This window comes from Vipera berus, assembly GCF_964194415.1.
Source record: "Vipera berus genome assembly, chromosome: 6".
NCBI classification, from domain to species: domain Eukaryota; kingdom Metazoa; phylum Chordata; class Lepidosauria; order Squamata; family Viperidae; genus Vipera; species Vipera berus.
In genome coordinates this window covers 81,742,163-81,761,075 of record NC_138208.1, presented here as the reverse complement: position 1 = coordinate 81,761,075, position 18,913 = coordinate 81,742,163, and the positions used below count along the sequence as shown (strand labels likewise).

The 18,913-nt window shown below is 40.5% G+C and overlaps 1 protein-coding gene and 1 long non-coding RNA gene across 3 annotated transcripts in view; one reads left to right on the top strand and one right to left on the bottom strand.

The window, feature by feature from the left end:
- PDE3A (phosphodiesterase 3A) overlaps positions 1-18,913 on the bottom strand; it is a 302,639-nt gene that overhangs the window by 269,839 nt on the left and 13,887 nt on the right. The window lies entirely within an intron of this gene.
- LOC308669710 lies at positions 8,879-10,276 on the top strand. Its single transcript, XR_014026831.1, has 2 exons — positions 8,879-10,051; positions 10,122-10,276. It is a non-coding gene; the product is annotated as an uncharacterized lncRNA (long non-coding RNA).

The window sequence follows — 18,913 nt, the reverse complement described above, 5'->3', positions numbered from 1 at the left end:
CTTTCTTCCTTCCCTGAAAACTCATCCCACGGATCTCAAAAGATTCTCTTTCTGAGACCATGGATGGCAAGTTCTCTCCAAGCTGCTGATTAGAAGTTTCCTGCCCACGTTATAGCGAATCTTCTCTTTCTCCACTCCACGTCACAAAACGAGCTTATGCTCGCACACATGCACACACTTTAAAAAACAACAACACCGTTAGGGACAATTTAGGGGCTATTATCTCAACCACAAAACACAACCACTTGGAAAAAAGGAAAGCCAGAAGTAAGCACAATAATTGAGAGGGTGGAAGGGGAGGGAGGGGAAGAAAAAAACAAAAAAAAAACCCTGCTCATTTTGTACGGCTCACAAATCTTTGGTGTCATCGTTTCTCTATTCTCCTTGGCAGTAAATGTTATTTATTATTTGGTCCCTTGTTTGGGGAGAAGCAACAACCAAAAGGAAATAAAACTGGTTTTAAAACTGTTGGAGCCTAACGTTCTATTTATTTGAGGATGGCTATAATGACTCTCAAGTGATCCAGCAATGAACTATTATCACAGTTAAATTACAATGCTGAAGATATATATTTATTTATTTATTTATTAATGGGACTTATATCCCGCCCTATCTCCCGAAGGACTCAGGGCGGCTAACAACAATAACATATAATAAGTACAGAAATTAAGATAAAATTAAAATTAAAGTCATCTGTGCAATAAATTAAAATTAAAAATAAATTAAAAATTGTAAACATAATTAAAATGCCTGTCAGTCCAGGTCAGCCAGGTGGAAAAGGAGTGTTTTGAGGCCGGGGGGGGGGGGGAGGATTAATTATTTGAAATCACATGGATTCTAATTTGGGGGACAAGGTTGAAGAAGAGATGAAATTCACATTTAATAGTAGTAGTAGTAGTAGTAGTAGTAGTAAAGTTGGAAGGGACATTGGAGGTCATCTAGTCCAATCCCCCCCATACCATTTCAGACAAATGGCTGTCCACTCTCTTCTTCTCTTCCCTTTTTTTTCCTGAAATAGGAAGGGAAGGGGAGAAAACAATTATTTGGAAGCTTTTCAGCTGCAAAGAGTGGAGGTGGGTGAAAATACCTTTCCTTGGAAAGATTGTGCAAAGGTATTTCCTCTCCCTGCTGAAATAATATTTGTTCTCATGTCAGTCTTGGTGTTTCGGAGCCTCACAGCCAATTTGCCTGTAATGTCTTCTGTATCTCTGGGCATAAGGGGACATATTTAAATCCTCAAAAGGCACATAAAATCAGTGTTTACGGATCTTACATGTATACCCTTGTAGCATTTATATTTCTATAAATATAAATGAATATTTTGCATTCATCGGCTGTATATTAATACTACAAAAAGCGTGGGTACACAAAACCATTGCATGTTGGATTTTCTTTTTTTAAAAAAAATCTGTAAGATCCCTACCACAGAAGAGAGTTCCTCTCTGCAGGAAATTATGCAACAGAACTGACATTTCATTCCATTACACTTGAGCAAGCAGATGTTAAATTTGATCGCCATTAAATACCAACAAATAATTAATAAAGTGATTGTTCCCACTGTGGAGCAAGCTTCTTACCAAGATACACAAGGAAATATCTGGTTACCATACCCTCAGATAGAGACAATCAAACAAGGAAGTAGGAGTACAGGCAGAGCCTGGAAGTAGAATCAAGAGAGGAATCAGCCTAGAGTCATTACACGCTCACAAGTGGTCTATATCCAACCCATCTTGAATTCTGTTAACTCTTGTCAAGCGCCAATTTAATCCTGACTGTTAATTGGCTAGATTCTTATGTGTATGCAAGAGCAATAAATCAGCTTAACTGGAACTTAATGTGTGGTCTTGATTCTTCGTATCTGACAATACTGATGGACCACAAAGTGTCCATTAGATAGATAGAAAGATAACCTTTATTGTCATTTTTTCCTGTGGGCACACATTAAAAATGAAATTTAGTTGCTTCGTCTCAAAGTGTATGCATACATAATACATTTAAAACATACTATATACAGCATATGTATAGATGTACACCCTTACATATAAGTAACATATACATATTATTCACTCTCTATCTTGGTAAAAGTCTTCAAAGATCCTATGGAGGAGTTACCCTTGGACTGACTGAAGCACTTCTTGACAACACACTAAATCCAAATTAACAAAATTAAATTGCTATTTTTTCATATATTTGGTTCAAACAAATGGTATTATGACTGACTGCCCTGCAAATCTTAAACAGAGTTTTTAGAAAGTTTATAAAAATTACATTTGGCCCGACTGTTCAGAAACTTTCCAGTTATCAAAATGTCTAGGTATCAGCCAATGTCTAACCAGTGGTATGGAATTCTTGTAAGCCAATATTCAGAAATCAAGACATAATCCTCTTAATTTCAACAAAAGGCACTTTTTTTCCCCTGTAGCCAGGCTGTAAATTGATATAGAAATTCGGGAAAGCATCAAGTGAAAGAAAAAGAGACAATCTGGTGTCACGGTTAAGGCGTCAGGCTGGAAACTGGAAGTTCCACTCCTGTCTTTGGCTTGAAGCTATTCACTCTCTCAACCCTGGTTAGGAGGCAATGGAAACCACCTCCAAAAAGCCCTGGTGAAAAAACTGCAGTGAGTTGTCTAGGCACCAAGGCTCAAAAACTGACTCAAGATTACCAAAAATTTATCAAAATTAGCAAGAAGTAATGCGTTTCAAAGCATGAAGTTTCCAAGGTCCATTAACTTCATTGCCCCAAGGCTTCCCAAGCAATAGCAACAAGGATTGTAAATTGGCTATAACCAACCAAACACAACGCTTTTCCAGCTTTCTCTTCCCATTACCTAAGAAATCCTGCATTACCTATTACAGAAATCCTTCTTGTTTGAATATTTGATAAAGGGGACTTTGTGCCCTCTCTTTCACAGTTGTCAAGTGTAGAAAAAGCAAGCACACATTTAAGGCTAAATTTGCAGTGAGTCCTGTGTGGCATATTTTGCTTTGCTGCTTTTAATCCATGCAGCAACCTATCATTTCATTCTACAGAGATTGAGAACTTTCTCTGAAGCAAAGGATCAGGGCACGCAACACCTATCCTAGAGTTCAGATTAATTCCTGGAGGTGATTTATTGAAAGTTGAATCACACCCAACATTTTTGGAGTTACTGAATAAACATCATCAATTCGTTAAGGCTGATATGGCAAATATTTACAGGGGGAGGTGCAGACAACTGAGAACCTACATGAGTAAAATATATTGATGACTTCATTCTGCAGCAAAATGATCATTATAGTTCCATTTTTCAAGGCACTTGCAATTCCTTTATTTTACCCCAATTTCTTGTTGTTGTTAGCTGTGAAGTCATGTCTAACCCCATGGACAATGTTCCTCCAGGCCTTCCTGTCCTCTACCATCTTCTGGAGTCCATCTAAGCTCATGCCTACTGCTTCAGTGACTCCATCCAGCCACCTCATTCTCTGTCATCCCCTTCTTCTCTTGCCCTCAACCATTCCCAGCATTAGGCTCTTCTCCAGTGAGTCCTTCCTTCTCATTAGGTGGCCAAAGTATTTGAGTTTTAGCTTCAGGATCTGGCCTTCTAAAGAGCAGTCAGGATTGATCTCTAGGACTGACCGGTTTGATCGCCTTGCAGTCCAAGGGACTCGCACGAGTCTTCTCCAGCACCATAGTTCAAAGGCCTCAATTCTTTGGCGCTCAGCCTTTCTTATGGTCCAACTTTCACAGCCATACATTGCAAATGGAAAGACCATAGCCTTGACTATACGCACTTTTGTTGGCAGGGTGATGTCTCTGCTTTTTAGTGTGCTGTCTAGATTTGCCATGGCTTTCGTCCCCAGAAGCAAGCGTCTTTTAATTTCTTGGTTGCAGTCCCCATCTGCGGTGATCTTGGAGCCCAGGAAAACAAAATCTGTCACTACCTCCATTTTTTCCTCATCTATTTGCCAGGAATTGAGAAGGCCGGATACCATGATCTTGGTTTTTTTAATGTTAAGTTTCAACCCAACTTTTTCACTTTCCTTCTTAATACAATTTCTTAATACACTGTTATAGATACAATCTGATGCTTTGCCCTCAATTGTTACTAAAAGTAGATATCACAACATTCCTTGCCAGGGTGCCTTTGGGTGTTCTTAACAAAACAAGGATGTGGCAGGTATGTTATTAGACTACCCCCATATTACACCTGGCACCTTGATCTCACTGAACCACTTATTAGTAAGTTTTCTCACCTATCATAATCAGCTATTTTAGATTAGCCTCCTGCAAGATCAACATACTGAAACATCTAAGAAGGTCATAAAATCTGCAGACAGTGTGGTTTCCTCTACAATTGGCTATGTCCAGGATCTGGTTTTCTACCTATTCACTATCACATTTGTTGGCTACCTCATCAGACTCCTCCACCAATCATGTACAGCAGGGGTCCCCAACCTTGGGGACCACTTTATGACTTGTGGACTTCAACTCCCAGAATTCCTCAGCCAGCATGGGGACCTCTGATGTACAGCATTTCAACACCTTTTGTAACGTTCTTTTTTGGTTTATGTCCATTTCTTAAATATATTTAATAAATGAAAATACTTTATTTAGCAGTGCTTGGAAATATGAAACGAGGAGACTGCAATACCAGGTTAAAAAAAATCCAAAAAAGAAGTTTAAGTTGAAGAACACAGCCTCCCACTAAAAGTTCAAGAACATTAACTTGTCTATTATTGATCTAAAAGGCAGTGAAGATGCCGGGGGGGGGGTTGTAATTTGAGGTCTGAAGTAATTAAGTTGGGGTTGGCACTGAGGTTTATACCTCTGTTATTTTTTACTAATTTTAATTTTTGGACTTATTTGACATGTTGTTTTTAGTCATACTGTCAGCTCCCAGGGACCAATTTGATTATGATAGTTTGCAAATTTAATAAATGAAGAAACAAACTTTTTGCTTGAAGTCAGGGGTTGCCATTAAATGACCCCAACAGCTGCAAAAGGTATGTGACCAGTAATGTCATAAAAGAAAACAAAAGTGCTCAGTGTGTTTGTTGAGTTGCAGAGTTTAAGGCAGGGGTCCCCAACCCCCAGTCCGTGGACCAGTACCGGGCCGCAGCATGCCAGCAACTAGTCTGCACAAACAAGCAAAGCCCCATCTGTGGGATGTAGGCAGCACACAAAACTACACCCCCTCCATTCCACGGAAAAACCTCTCTCCACGGAACCGGTCCCTGGTGCCCAAAAGGTTGGGGTCCTCTGGTTTAAGGGACAAAATGCAGAAACTCAATGTATCCATTTCACCTTTTAAAACCTGCCTATAAGTCTTCAGAAAAAAGAGAGAAACTTTGGCTGCAATGCCCCTGACAGGGTCCGCAAAAGGGCATGGGGATCTTTCCGGCCATAAAATGCTCAATCCTTCCTTAGCCATTCTCATGCTACCAGAAGAACGAACATGATCAGAGGAAATAATCCACCCACAGAAGTACTGACATCTTTTCCAAATTATTTAGAAAATATCCCAATAATGCTGAATTTCCCCTGCATGCAAGTGACTTGGAGCCAAAAGGGAAAATATTACTAGAGTGCTGGAGAAAACGTCCATGTTTCTCTAGAACTATGTTGTTACTCCGACCTAAAAATAACTACTAATGAAGGCAGCCAGGGATTTAATACTTCAGATTCTTTTACTGTCAGTCCTAGGGTTAAAAGGGCAATTGGGATCAGAATTTCTGTTGCTACGTGGTGTGGTTGTAAAGCACAATGCCATGTGACTGCATCACTTAGCCACAGCAATTCCAGCAGTCCCAGTTGCTTTCGTAATCCAGAGACCGAGTAGTTTATTAGGGGAGGATCTATGGGACCAGAATTCTAGACCAGGGATCTCCAAACATGGCAACTTTAAGGCGTGTGGACTTCAACTCCCAGAATTCCTCAGCCAGCCATGGGGAGTTGAAGTCCACACATCTTAAAAGTTGCCAAGTTTGAAGATGCCTGCCCTAAACAAGCAGACTTGCAGGCAAAAGCTGTGGGTGGATGGGTGGATGTCATAGGTGAGTGTCACTGAATGTAGGTGGGATGATGGGGGCTGCAAACAGATGCTTCTGAATACAGTTCACAGCTCCTCAGGAGAAAAAGCAGCAGGAGCAACTTACAGGAACAACCCCAATAACTTTGTTTGTGGGAAGCCAGCAGGGAAGGTTAAAAATGGTGTTCATGTAACCGCCATGATATTGATCAGAGCGACACTGTGATCACGAGCCAGCACCCAAGAGTCCAGATTATAATCATATAATCATAGGGATGGCCAGAAATTTGAGGACAGTGCCATTGTAACTTTGAATGATCTCTGAATGACTAGTCGTAGCCCAAGGACTACCAGTATTTGCCTAGACCAGGGGTAGGCAACCTCGGCTCTTTTATGTCTCATGGACTTCAACTCCCAGAATTCCTGAGTCAGCATAGCTGACTCAGGAATTCTGGGAGTTGAAGTCCATGAGTCATAAAAGAGCTGAGGTTGCCTACCCCTGGCCTAGACTCTAAAGAAGAGACATCAGACCTTTGACAAGTCAAACTGCTCTGCTGGTAGGTTAAAATTAGCAAGTTGCCTGATCCGGAGAAGGACCTGGAGAATGAAAGGGACCACAGTTCAGCTCTGCACACAGATCCCCACATCTGGCCTCTCTTAAAGGCACAGGCAAGACATCTCTTTGGGATCCTGGAGAACGGCTAGAACAGCTAATAATCTGCCTAAGCATAAGGCGACATCTTAAGATTTTGCAGAGTTTGAGGGGGTCCCTGGTGCCCTCTGAGCTTGGTTGTTTTCTTGCAGGAGTTTCATTACCCAAATTAGGTAACATCATCAGTGCTATCCGTAACTACCACTGATGATGTTACCTGGTTGGGTAATGAAACATCTGCAGGAAAGCAACCAAGCTTAGAGAGCACAAAGGACCCCTCATGTCAACCCTAAACTACAAATATTCTCCTTTATTGGTCCGCAGAGTTTCTCCAATCTTAGGGTGAGAAGCATGAGATTCTGCTTTACATTGAGCCAGACCATTGGTCCAGCTAGCTCTGTGTTGGCAACACTGATAATCAGCTGGTATCCAGAATGCCACAAAGTCATTTTCCTAGCCATGCCACATGCATTCACAAACTACTGTCCACCTCTGAGCTATGGACATACTAACAGCGTGGACTTTTGTTCACATGCAAGGTAAATCCAACTTAGATGGCATCTGTAGACAACTCTTAATAATTCTGAAAAGGCACAGAGACGATAATATATTGGCTTGCTTGCTATAAGCTCTTTCACTACCAAGTTATTAAAACAAGATGGCAACTAAACAGTGGCAAATTAAAATGAGAAGCTACAAAAGTCCTATTCAGAAGACTGCGTGTTAGCAACCTAATGCAATGCTTTTGTGCACCAGCTACTTAGGAATTCTTGCGTTAGTTTCTTCCACACATAAATTGGCCACCTTTTATTTCCCCCAAAAATTCTAAAGGATGGATAGGAGTCATAATGTAAACATAATGCACCAGTGTTGTGTCCCCAAACTTCGTAACATTAATTATTATTATTATTATTATTATTATTATTATTATTATTATTATTATTATTATTATTATTATTATTATTATTATTATTATTAAGTTGGAAGGGATCTTGGAGGTCATGCTCAGGCAGGAAACCTTATACCATTTCAGGCAAATGGCTGTCCAGTCTCTTCTTAAAAACCTCCAGTGTTGGAGCATTCACCACCTCTGGAGGCAGGTTGTTCCACTGGTTAATTGTTCTAACTGTCAGGAAGTTTCTCCTTAGTTCTAGGTTGCTTCTCTCCTTGATTAGTTTCCATCCGTTGCTTCTTGTCCTGCCTTCAGGGGCTTTGTAGAATAGCTTGACCCCCTCTTCTTTGTGGTAGCCCCTGATAAATAATTAGAACTTCTGGGGAACAGGAGACAGGCTCTTTTATTCAAGCAATCAATAAGGTTGACACAATCAATCAACCACCATGATCTGCCTCACACCAAAGGCAGCCTTATTTAAGAGTTGATGAAAAGTTTCTCTTTGCTTTTATTTTTTTTTAAGAGAGACAGAGAATATCGTGGCGATCTAAAAACATTCTTATTCGAACAAGCCGGCCTGGCCTGATGGGGGATTGGTGGGGCTTTTTATTGTTGTTTTAATATTGTATTTACTGTTTTTAGTGGGCATATATTTAATTCTTTTTTTAACTTTTGTAACTTTGTATTTTTTATTCTTGCCCTGTTCACCGCCCTGAGTCCTTCGGGAGAAGGGCGGTATATAAATATTATTAAATAAAAATAAATAAATAAATATGCAAAGGAAAGCAAATCAATGGATATCCAGGAACGGGCTAGAGAAAAAACCCAATCCTGTACTAAAGTGTTCCTTGCATCAGTTTGTGCATTGTGATGAACCTTGGTGTGTGTGTGTGTGTGTGTTTTAAAGTACATTGTTTATAACCACAACTAAGAACACATATAGCATATGAAAGCATATTGTGGCTTACCGTCCAACCAAACTATGTTAAGTCCTGCCAAAAGACACTGTGACTCATAAAGATGGATGACACCAAAACGCTCTGAGAGATCAGGAAGAACGAGGGTCATTGACCTGGATCACAGCCCCCTTTCCACACATACCTATTCCATACAGAGGTGAAGACCTTGTTTAAATTGTCCATCAAATCCACACAAAAAATCTCCTAAGCTCTTTTCAAAACCCCTGAGGTGGACACATTTGATAGGCCCAACCTCCCCACAAAATAGGAAAGGAGCAGCAATTCCAGGGCTGTGACTCAATTGAGCAATCAAAAATGCATTCCAGAAGAAAGCAATGTCCTAACTTTTCTGCACTGAACAAGAGGGAGACGTTCGTATCCAGGTTTATGATAATACATTTTATTATACCAGTGTTTCTCAACCTTGGCAACTTTTAAGCTGTGGGGCCTTCAACTCCCAGAATTCTCCAGCCAGCCATATTGGCTGGGGAATTCTGGGAATTGAAGTCTACACAGCTTAAGTTGCGAAGGCTGGACACCCCTGATTACCAAGTGCCATTTTTCTTAACAGGAAGAACATACAAACAAACAAAAAACTGGCTGGGGGTATTCTGGGAGGTGACAGCTTAAAGTTGCCACTGGATTGTACAGTATTAAGGTTTTTTTTTATTTATATTGTTTCCTGAATATAAATAAAAAAGGAACTTAATACTGTATAATCCACTGGCAACTTTAAACTGTCAACTCCCAGAATCCCCCGTGTGTGTGTGTGTGTGTGTGTGTGTGTGTGTGTGTAACCATGCTGCTAGTTATTCGGTCCACACTGGCTAAGTGGGTGCCCCAAATAAGTACTGTACACATGCGGTAGATCAGCTCCTCTTATTCAGTAAGTCAAATGAGAAACAGTTTCATTCAATTAAAAACATCCCTACCTGTTAAGTAGTGTGAACTCTTTGCTTTCTATTGGAGTTATTGAGTCTGTTCCACATCTGCTACTGATACATCAGTAGTAAGTGGGGGGGTGGGGGGGAGGAGGAGGAGGAGAGAAATAATTCCTTTTGGTAACTAAAACACTCGAAGAGGGAAGGAAATTGGGCATTCAGCCTTTTAATAAAGGAAATGTTTATTCACTGGCAGCTTTATGTGAATGCCTGAGTAATATGGGCCACACTGAAGACATTTAATTACCAGCGTTTGAAACTGGTCCACCCGAAATTGCTAAAAAATTTAAAGCTGAATATTAAATCCCATCTCTCTTATCTCTAGTAAGTAACTTTAGTTATTTTACTTTGTTACTTACAGCGAAGCTGTATTATTACTATTATTATGATAAAAGTGTAATCTTTATCTATCTACTAGACCAGGGCTTTTCAACCAGTGGTACGGGTACCACCTGTGGTACATTAGCACCTGGCAGGTGGTACGGGACCATCCTAGAAAAGTGGTAGCGGAGGAGGGGAATGAGCTGAACCGGTGGCAGCACCACACAAGCCTGAGCAAGAGATGGCTGGAGCTGCAGGGCTGTCAGGGCTCAGTGGAAGTGCCAGGATCAGCGCCAGGCTCCAGCTGGAGCTCGGCGCTGATCCTGGTGCTTCTGCTGAGCCCAGAAGAAGCGCCGATCAGCTGGAATGTTACAGCATCTCCAGGGTCTTGCGATTTACATTCAGATGCTTGGCAACTGATTCATATTTATGACAGTCACAGTGTCCCAGGGTCATGTGAAGTGACCAAAACCTGCTGCAACCACCCAGCAGACGGGGGGGGGGAATAAAAACCAAACACCTCCCACCCACCCTACCCCCACTGCCAATCCTCAACAGAAATGCTCACATCAATGAAAACCTCGGACAGGAGGAAGAGCGCCGCCGGGCGGGCAGGCGTCTTGCTCAGCTGTGGCTTGGGGGGCACTTTTTCCAGTGCCATTGTAACTTCAAACAGTCACTAAGCGAATTGTTGTAAGTCAAGGACTACCCGTACTTCATCACTTTTTTCTTTTTTCTTTTCTTTTTTTTTTTGGTCATCAAGTTTTTGACACCTTACTAGGCAACTGGTGGTACTCAGATGTTGCCATATCCTAAAAGTGGTACAATGGGTGAAAAGGTTGAAACGCCCTGTACTAGACTAAGGAGTCCCCAACCCCTAAGCCACAGCCCGCTGGGACCTGGGCCGCCAAAGTGTGGGTGAGCACACGAAGCATCATTTGTGCATGCGTAAGGGTCATGACTAAAGTTTTAGTAGTAGACGGCTTACTTCAGAAGCTATAATTCCGAAGCAGTGGGAATGGATTTAATGGGATTTAATTCTATGCAAACACGGATAGAATTCTACTGAAGGTTTTCAGAAGATCCATTCATAATATGTAGCAGAGACACCACAAACAAACCTACATTTCTTCTCTGCAACACAACAGGCCACCCTACGGAAATGCGGTCGAATCAGTGGTGGGATTCAGCCAGTTCGCTCTAGTTCGGCAGAACCGGTAGCTAATTTTTTGTGGCCCAGGCCCAGAATGGACTTCCAGAAGCAGCATCCACACAGAGAACTGGTTGTTCACATATTTGAATCCCACCACTGGATTGAAAGCGTGTCTATAGCTTAAGAAATCAAACCAAGGAAACTCAAAGGTGCTTTTTCTTTTTTTTATAAATACTTTATCAATTTTCTAATTTTACAATCATGAGTATTTACCACTGAATTACCAATGGACCCAGACAACACGTTGTTTATTAAGTACTCATGATTGCAAAATTAGAAAATTAATAAAATATTTATTAAAAAAAAATCAAAGGTGCTTTTCAAAAGGCAACTAGAAGAAGCAATGAAGCTTCTTGGATGAGAAGCAAAATGTCTCCCTCAAAGAAAAAAACAGTCCAACGGCCTTTCAAAAAAGCATCTTTGAGACAACTATAATCTGGATGACCAAGACTCTCCACAGACAAACCAACGAAAGCCTTCTTTCTGATTAACTGGAGTTTCCCTAAATGTTAAATGGAATCTAGGATTCTGGGTTAAGTTCGGCGAATAGTCAAACAGTTATTTGTTTATGGGGTTAAAAAAAACCCAGCAACTTGAGTTTCAAATTGGGAGAAAACAGGCATAAATCCACCCTGTAGGGACTATCACAGCTTGCTGCAAATTTGGAAATTCTAAGTTTCAAAGAGTTTACATCCTTTCTTCCCTATGTTAAACAGGCATCACAGCTCTGTAATTTAAAAGCATGTTATGTTCTTCAAGAACTCCATTACACTAGCAATCCCCAACTCAAACCCCTTTCTAATATGCAAGAACAAGTGGGAAATGAAACAAGTATTTAGTAGATCTTTAGCAGTAGACCTCTCAGTATGTTGGATTAGAGACCTAATTTTGCATAAGGACCTCCCACATCCCCATGAAAAAATAAGAATCAAAGCCCCAATTGAGGGCTAGACATGATGCTAGATGAAAAACTAGATCCCTAAAGTGGTCAAATGGATTCACACAAGAGAATTTCACATTCCTTTCCTCAATCCACAACTCCACCTAAAATTAAATTATTTTATTAAAACAGCCATCAACCTTGCAAGATATCCAAATTTCCCAAGATTCCACCATTTCCTCAGAGATCTCATGAGACCTCAGCCTTCTTTGATAACCTCAGTTGAGATTTAGTGTCACATCCGACTCATGGGCTGTCCCGGTCCGGCATGTGACATCACCAGGGGTGCAGGGCATCATCGCCATCAGGGGACGGATTGTCATCGGGCGCAGGGCATTGGCAGTGGGTAGTGGGGCATCAGCAGCAGGGAACAGGGCATAAGGGGCAGGATGATGGGATCACCATTTGCAATCCCAGCTGGGAAAAGCTGGATTTGCTTAAGGATTGCATGATTCATTTAACAATTGCAGTGATTTGTTTAGCATCCATGGCCAAAAAGTCATTAAATCATGCATGACTCACTTAACATCCGCCCTGCTTAGCAACAGGTCTTAACTGTGGTCAAGGACTACCTATGCAGGAATTTCCACCATCCAAATCTGCTGCCTTGTCATATTCTGTAGGGTGGTGATGGTAAACCTTTTAGAGACCGAGTGCCCAAACTGCAACACAAAACCCACTTATTTATCGCAAAGTGCCAACACGGCAATTTAATCTGAATACTGAGGTTTTAGTTTAGAAAAAACAACTCATACATTAACATCTTTTGTCTTAAAATAAAAACACAATAACAAAGCTTTCAATGATACAAACAATTAATGTGATTTTTGCTGTTGTATGCAAGCTGATAATTTGTCTAACCTTGGCTTATACTTTGTAAGTTTGAGAGCAACGCATGCAGCACTCAGGTCATCTGTTATGTCTGTTTCTTGTGTCAGATTTGATATAATTCAAAGCTGAAAAACAGCGTGCTCGCTCCGGCGGCTTGTTTTGGCTAGGAAGGGGCTTGAGAAATGGCTTTTTCCTGCAAAAACTTAGCCAAAGAGCAAGGCGCACGTGCCCACAGAGAGGGCTCCAAGTGCCCCCTCTGGCACGCCTGCCATAAGTTCGCCACCACTGCTGTAAGGTGCTTAAACGTGTCTAATTCAACATAGGGAGATCTGCAGAGGTGCCAGGCTATGAGAAAACAGTAACACTAAAGTAGATTCTTTTGAGAGATAACTGCAACCTAAATTCTTATTAAAATGAAGAAATACCCTATGCTTTAATCTGAATTAATGCACACAAAACCCTATTTTGTGTCATAAACTATGTGGATTTGGAGGGGGGACTTTCTAGAAACAGAAAGTCAACCTTGCAAGCATGATTGCTCACAATGAATATTTGGAAAATGTACTATGTCAGAACTGCACGGCTAAATTTAAAGAAATAAAAGAGAAAATACCTGTTAGCCAGTGTTGGTTTTTAAATTACTTAGCAGTCATAGCAAAGGATTCAGAATTAGAGAATGTTCAGACATACTTGGAAAGACAACCGTTTCCACAGTAATTTTTTATGAAGAAAATCAAAACAATCCTCCTGAATCAATGCATTCTCCTTTGGAAGAAGATCTTTGGAAAAGCACCAGGGCAGCCACAAATTCTAATAAAAGCTCACCAAGGCACTTCTCTGAACAGCAAGTGAAGCATTTGCTTGGAAAAAAAAAGAAAGAAAATTGTAAAACTATCTGCCCAGAATAGTTATGTATATCAAGTAGGTATACAAAAACAAAGGAATATTTATTTATTTATTTTATTTATTTTAATTCCATTTATATCCCGCCCTTCTCCGAAAACTCAGGGCGGCTTACAAGCTTAGCAGTAGCCTTCATTCTATGTATATGCCTGCTTATTAGGGCTTTCACACACACCCCAAGCGGCATTATTACAAAGTCAGCTTAATTGCCCTCAACAATCTGGGTCCTCATTTTACCTACCTCGGAAGGATGGAAGGCTGAGTCAACCTTGAGCCTGGTGGGATGCGAACCTGCACTAATTGCAGGCAGCTGGTGTTACTTAAGGAGGCATTAGCCCACTGCTCCACCAAGGCTGACAATGATAGGGCTGACAATGGCACCCAACAATGCTTCCCAAAAACCGTTACCAAATTTTTACTTTCAATAGGATACATTTGACTACAGTTAAACCAATTTCCTAGTTATCGTTACATCAAACAAAATCAACTTTAGCTTTTGTTCTTGGCATGTGTGCAGACTAACACACCTTTAACAGCCAGTTGTGCCCCATGGAATAGGAAAAATTGCATTTCAGTACTTTGCTGACAGAAACGGTTCTTTTCCAGTACATTATTTTGAAGCAAACCAACCAGGCAAGAAGTCATACAGCTCAACATATACCGGTAGTCTTCAACTTATGACTGTAATCGACCCTGACAATTACAGTCATAAGTCATAATAGTTGTAAAGCAGGTCACGTGTAACTGGAGCTGGTTTTATTATTATTATTTTTTGTGCTGTGGTTGTTAAGTCGTAAATCCAACATGGCTGTTCTAAAGGGAACATGGAAGTCATAAAGGGAATGCAGAGGCCGTAAAGTGACCCCATTGTTCGCTATGGGTCAGTTTTTCATAAATCATAAATTGCAATCACATGACTGGGGGGGCAGGCAAATGGATGCAAATGTGGGCCTATTGCAGTGTGCCCAAAATTCTAAAAACGAGTCGTAACTCCTTTTGTGAGGGTTTATCCTAACTTCGAATGGTCAGTATGAAACTGCTCATAGGTTGAGGACCATCTTTATGCAAACCACAAACACTCTAGGTCAGGGGTAGGCAACCTCGGCTCTTTTATGACTCGTGGACTTCAACTCCCAGAATTCCTGAGCCAGCTGACTCAGGAATTCTGGGAGTTGAAGTCCATGAGTCATAAAAGAGCTGAGGTTGCCTACCCCTGCCCTAGGTACTTCAATTTCAGCATTCTCATTTTTACTTTTTTTTGTTTGAAGAAAATCAAAGAGGGTGTTTTAAGTGGATCACCCTCCATCTATTTCTGATTAAGCTCCCACAACTTAGGTCTTTAGAGGCTTTTGCATTCACCACAATTTTTTTTAAAAAAAGATCACAGCTACTTAGTTAGACTATCAGAGGCAGCTTTTTGAGGCAGGAAAGCAGCCAATCAATCTGTCCAAGCAGAGCCTAGGGTGAGTTCAAACAGGTTTCCTTTATTTGTGCAAAGCTCACGGCATGCATGCGTACACACTCAAAGTTGGATCACAGTCAGATGTTACCCTACTCCATCTCTGCCTGGACAAGCCGGCAGCAAAGTCAGCAGTTGTAGACAGTAGTTGCTGCTCTACAGTATAGAGCAAATATTGATCAAAATAAAAGAGGAATGAGAAATTTCAGGAAATGCACTAAAACCAGGCAAGCCTTCCCATTAAAACAATGAGGCTGAATGTGCTTGTTTTTTATAAGTGAACGTCCCCTGTAAACATTCTATTACACTTTTATTTCGTGATCTTTTTTGTTGCCATTGTTTGCTTTGCTCTACACATTAAAGTTTAATTACTAATGGCAATGCATCTATTTCTTGCTCAACTCTTACCTCAATGAAATAATTTGTTTCAATGGGGGGGGGTTATATTTTTATTTTTATTTTAATTCCATTTATAAGACTCAGGGCTCAACTCTTACCTCAATGAAATAATTTGTTTCAATGGGGGGGGGTTATATTTTTATTTTTATTTTAATTCCATTTATAAGATTCAGGGCGGCTTACAAGCTTAGCAGTAGCCTTCATTCTATGTATATGCCTGCTTATTAGGGCTTTCGCCCCCCCCCAAGCGGCATTATTACAAAGTCAGCTTAATTGCCCCCAACAATCTGGGTCCTCATTTTACCTACCTCGGAAGGATGGAAGGCTGAGTCAACCTTGAGCCTGGTGGGATGCGAACCTGCACTAATTGCAGGCAGCTGGTGTTACTTAAGGAGGCATTAGCCCACTGCTCCACCAAGGCTCTTTGTCAGGCACAAAAGAGTAGATCTACACATGAAGGTTCAATTAAACTAATGTGTTGATAAAACCCTTCTCAATTAATGTTGGGCACTTGCTTAGAGTTAGATAAGGGTCAACATCACACTAGGAGAGGTTGGACTCAAGTTCTTTTGTGGCCACATAAGGATTCTAGGCTGATCCCCCTTTTCACTCTGCCTCCAGATTTTGCCATCACTTCTCCTACTGCTACGTACATTCACATATTGTACAATGGTTGGGGTATGAGGAGCGGAGGCAGCCACAACATTGCAAAATTTGAAAACTACTGCTTTATTTAAAGCAGTCAGCTTGAATTTAAGCTCAAGGTGCTTTGGATCATAACAGTATCTGAAATTGCTGTCAAACCCACTGTATTGTGATTGTGATTTATCTGTACTTTGCAAGCAGGGAGAACTCACCTCCCTGTGTAGTTTTCCTTCAACTACGGCTTAACCCAAAGAACATATCGTCTCAAGGCTGCTGATCATGTCAAACGAGTCCTGCCACAGACTTAAGCCGAGTGATTTCAGCAGAATCAAGTGTCGTATTTACAAAACGGCAGCCAGCCAGGGATCCAGGCTCCTGGCCAATTTACAGAGTCTATTAAACATATATATTTACATACTGTAAAACAGGGAAGTGCACTGTTCCCGATGATGCTGAAAGGAGTGGGCTGGCTTTCCCAAGTGTGAAAGCTAACCAATCTTTTCAAGTAAACATTGACAATAAATTGGGTTTGTTCTCCAAATTGGGAACATGGAACAGAAAGAAGTTTTTATTACAAAATAACAGCAAAATCAATTTCAAAAGCAAACAGATTCAACACCCATCTGGGCTACAGAAATTGCCAGGAACGGCGCACAGCAGCTTCACGTTAGCACTGTAAGCTAACTTTTCTTGTATGTGGAGCGAACACCACAGCAGTTCTGCCATGAACTGTTAAAATATTGGCTCGACGAATTAGGCAGCTGGAAATAAAAAAAGGTCGAACAGTCTTTTTCTGCCAGCACATCTGCATTTCTTCCTGCGTGCCTCTTGGAAACCCCGCAAGCCTTCCCTCTTAAAACTGGCAGAGTCAAGAACAATCTTCACCTCTTTGATCAGCAATCCTGAACCCCACTGATTTGGGGGCAAGAGTTCCCAGGGAAAACAACAGGATTTACTCCTGAGTAAACACACTTTGCTCGTCAGATGGCAAGAGTCTATTGAGAATCGACTTAACCAAATTGGGTAGGACTTACTTCCAAAGAAACTGGCGTGGCAGAAGTTGTAAAATGTCTCCGTGATTATTAACATCCCTTCCTCTGCTATTTCTTTGTTCTTACTTTGTTTTTATGGTCTTTTAAATGTAATTTTTAATGTGTTTTTTTTTAAAAATAATAATAATACTGATAATGGTTTTAGGTATTGGGTTGTTTAAAATTTGTTGAACGTTGCCCAGACTCAATTGTTTGGTGACATGGGCATCTCTATAAATTGGAGAAATAAATAAAGTAAATAAAAAACAGTGTTTACCATAATTTTTTTTTTTCAAACGTAGCTTTAAAAAAAAAAGTCAGGCTCTCTTGAAAGAAACAGGTAGTCCTCGACTTACAACCATTCGGTTCAGCGACCATTCAAAATTATGGTGAGCTGAACTAAGGGACTTAGCAGATTTTAATCAGAATAGAGCCTGACCAATCTCTTGAACAGTTTGTATAGCTTGCAAAAGCAGTCTTCAAGCTATGGGCCATAAGATGCACCAACATGGCTGAAGGCAAAAACATCCAATATATATAAGAACACTGAATCTGCTTTGAAAACACAAGATTTTTTTCCCCTCAAATAATTTAACTTTAGCATTAGAAGCTCATCTTAGAGTCACCATGTATATGGCAAGGGAAGAAATGCTATTTTGCAGTTTAGTTGTTCATTGGGGTCATCTTAATGGGGAAAATAATAATAAAAAATAGTTATTTTTTTCCCCAGTACTGTAATGTAAGATGGGCCATTTTACCTGACACATGCTAAAAAGAGATGAAGGCTCCTAAATGATTAACTAACTGCTCTTTCCAGAAATATTATTTAAGAAGTCGATCTTTTATTTTTTAAGTTAAAAAATCCTTACTTTTCTATAAAATTTGCCCAGTGCAAATTATTCAGAATGCAATGGAAAAGAGTTATTTATAAAGTCTAAGACTGTACTGAAATCTTCCATAGTTTGGTGAAAGTTTTTTTCCCTCCTGCAAAAACAGTTTCTGGTTTTTTTCTACTTCGTCCGCAAGGTGATTACAATCTTTTCTGACATTATTACTTTAGAAGAGTTTTTGAGCTTGCTTTATGATTTGCAAAATGAGGGAGGATCCAACTCTTGTTGGGTTTTCTTAGACATTTTGCCCATCTCTCTGAAGTTATCTTGGCTCCAGAATGTCTTGATTCAACATCACACAAGATGTTCCCACATAATGTTTTCCTATACATTGAAGAAAAGGTGGTCCTTGACTTACAACGGCAATTTGGATTAGAATTTCTGTTGTTAAGCCGTTGTTAAATGAGTTGGCTAATTTAATGACCTTTCTTGCCACAATTGCTAAGCGAATCATTGTGGTTAAGTGAATCACACAATGGTTCAAACAATATGGCTTCCCACATTTACTTGGCTTGATGGAAGCCAGCTGCAAATGGTGATCACGTGATCCTGGGATGCTGCAGCCATTGTAAAGGCACACCAGTTGCCAAGTGCCAGAATTCTGGTCACATGACCGCGACGGTTATAAGTGCAAGGGACCAGTCACAAGCAACCTTTTTTCCCCCGTACTTTTGTAACTTCCAGTGGCCACTAAACAAATGGCTGAAAGTTGAGGACTACCTTGTACAGTACAGGAATCACTGAGGCTGAGCTTTTGAAGAAAAAAACTGGAGGGAGGAGGAAAGGTAATTCTCATAAATCCCGGTCAAAGAAGGATCACAAAGTTGTT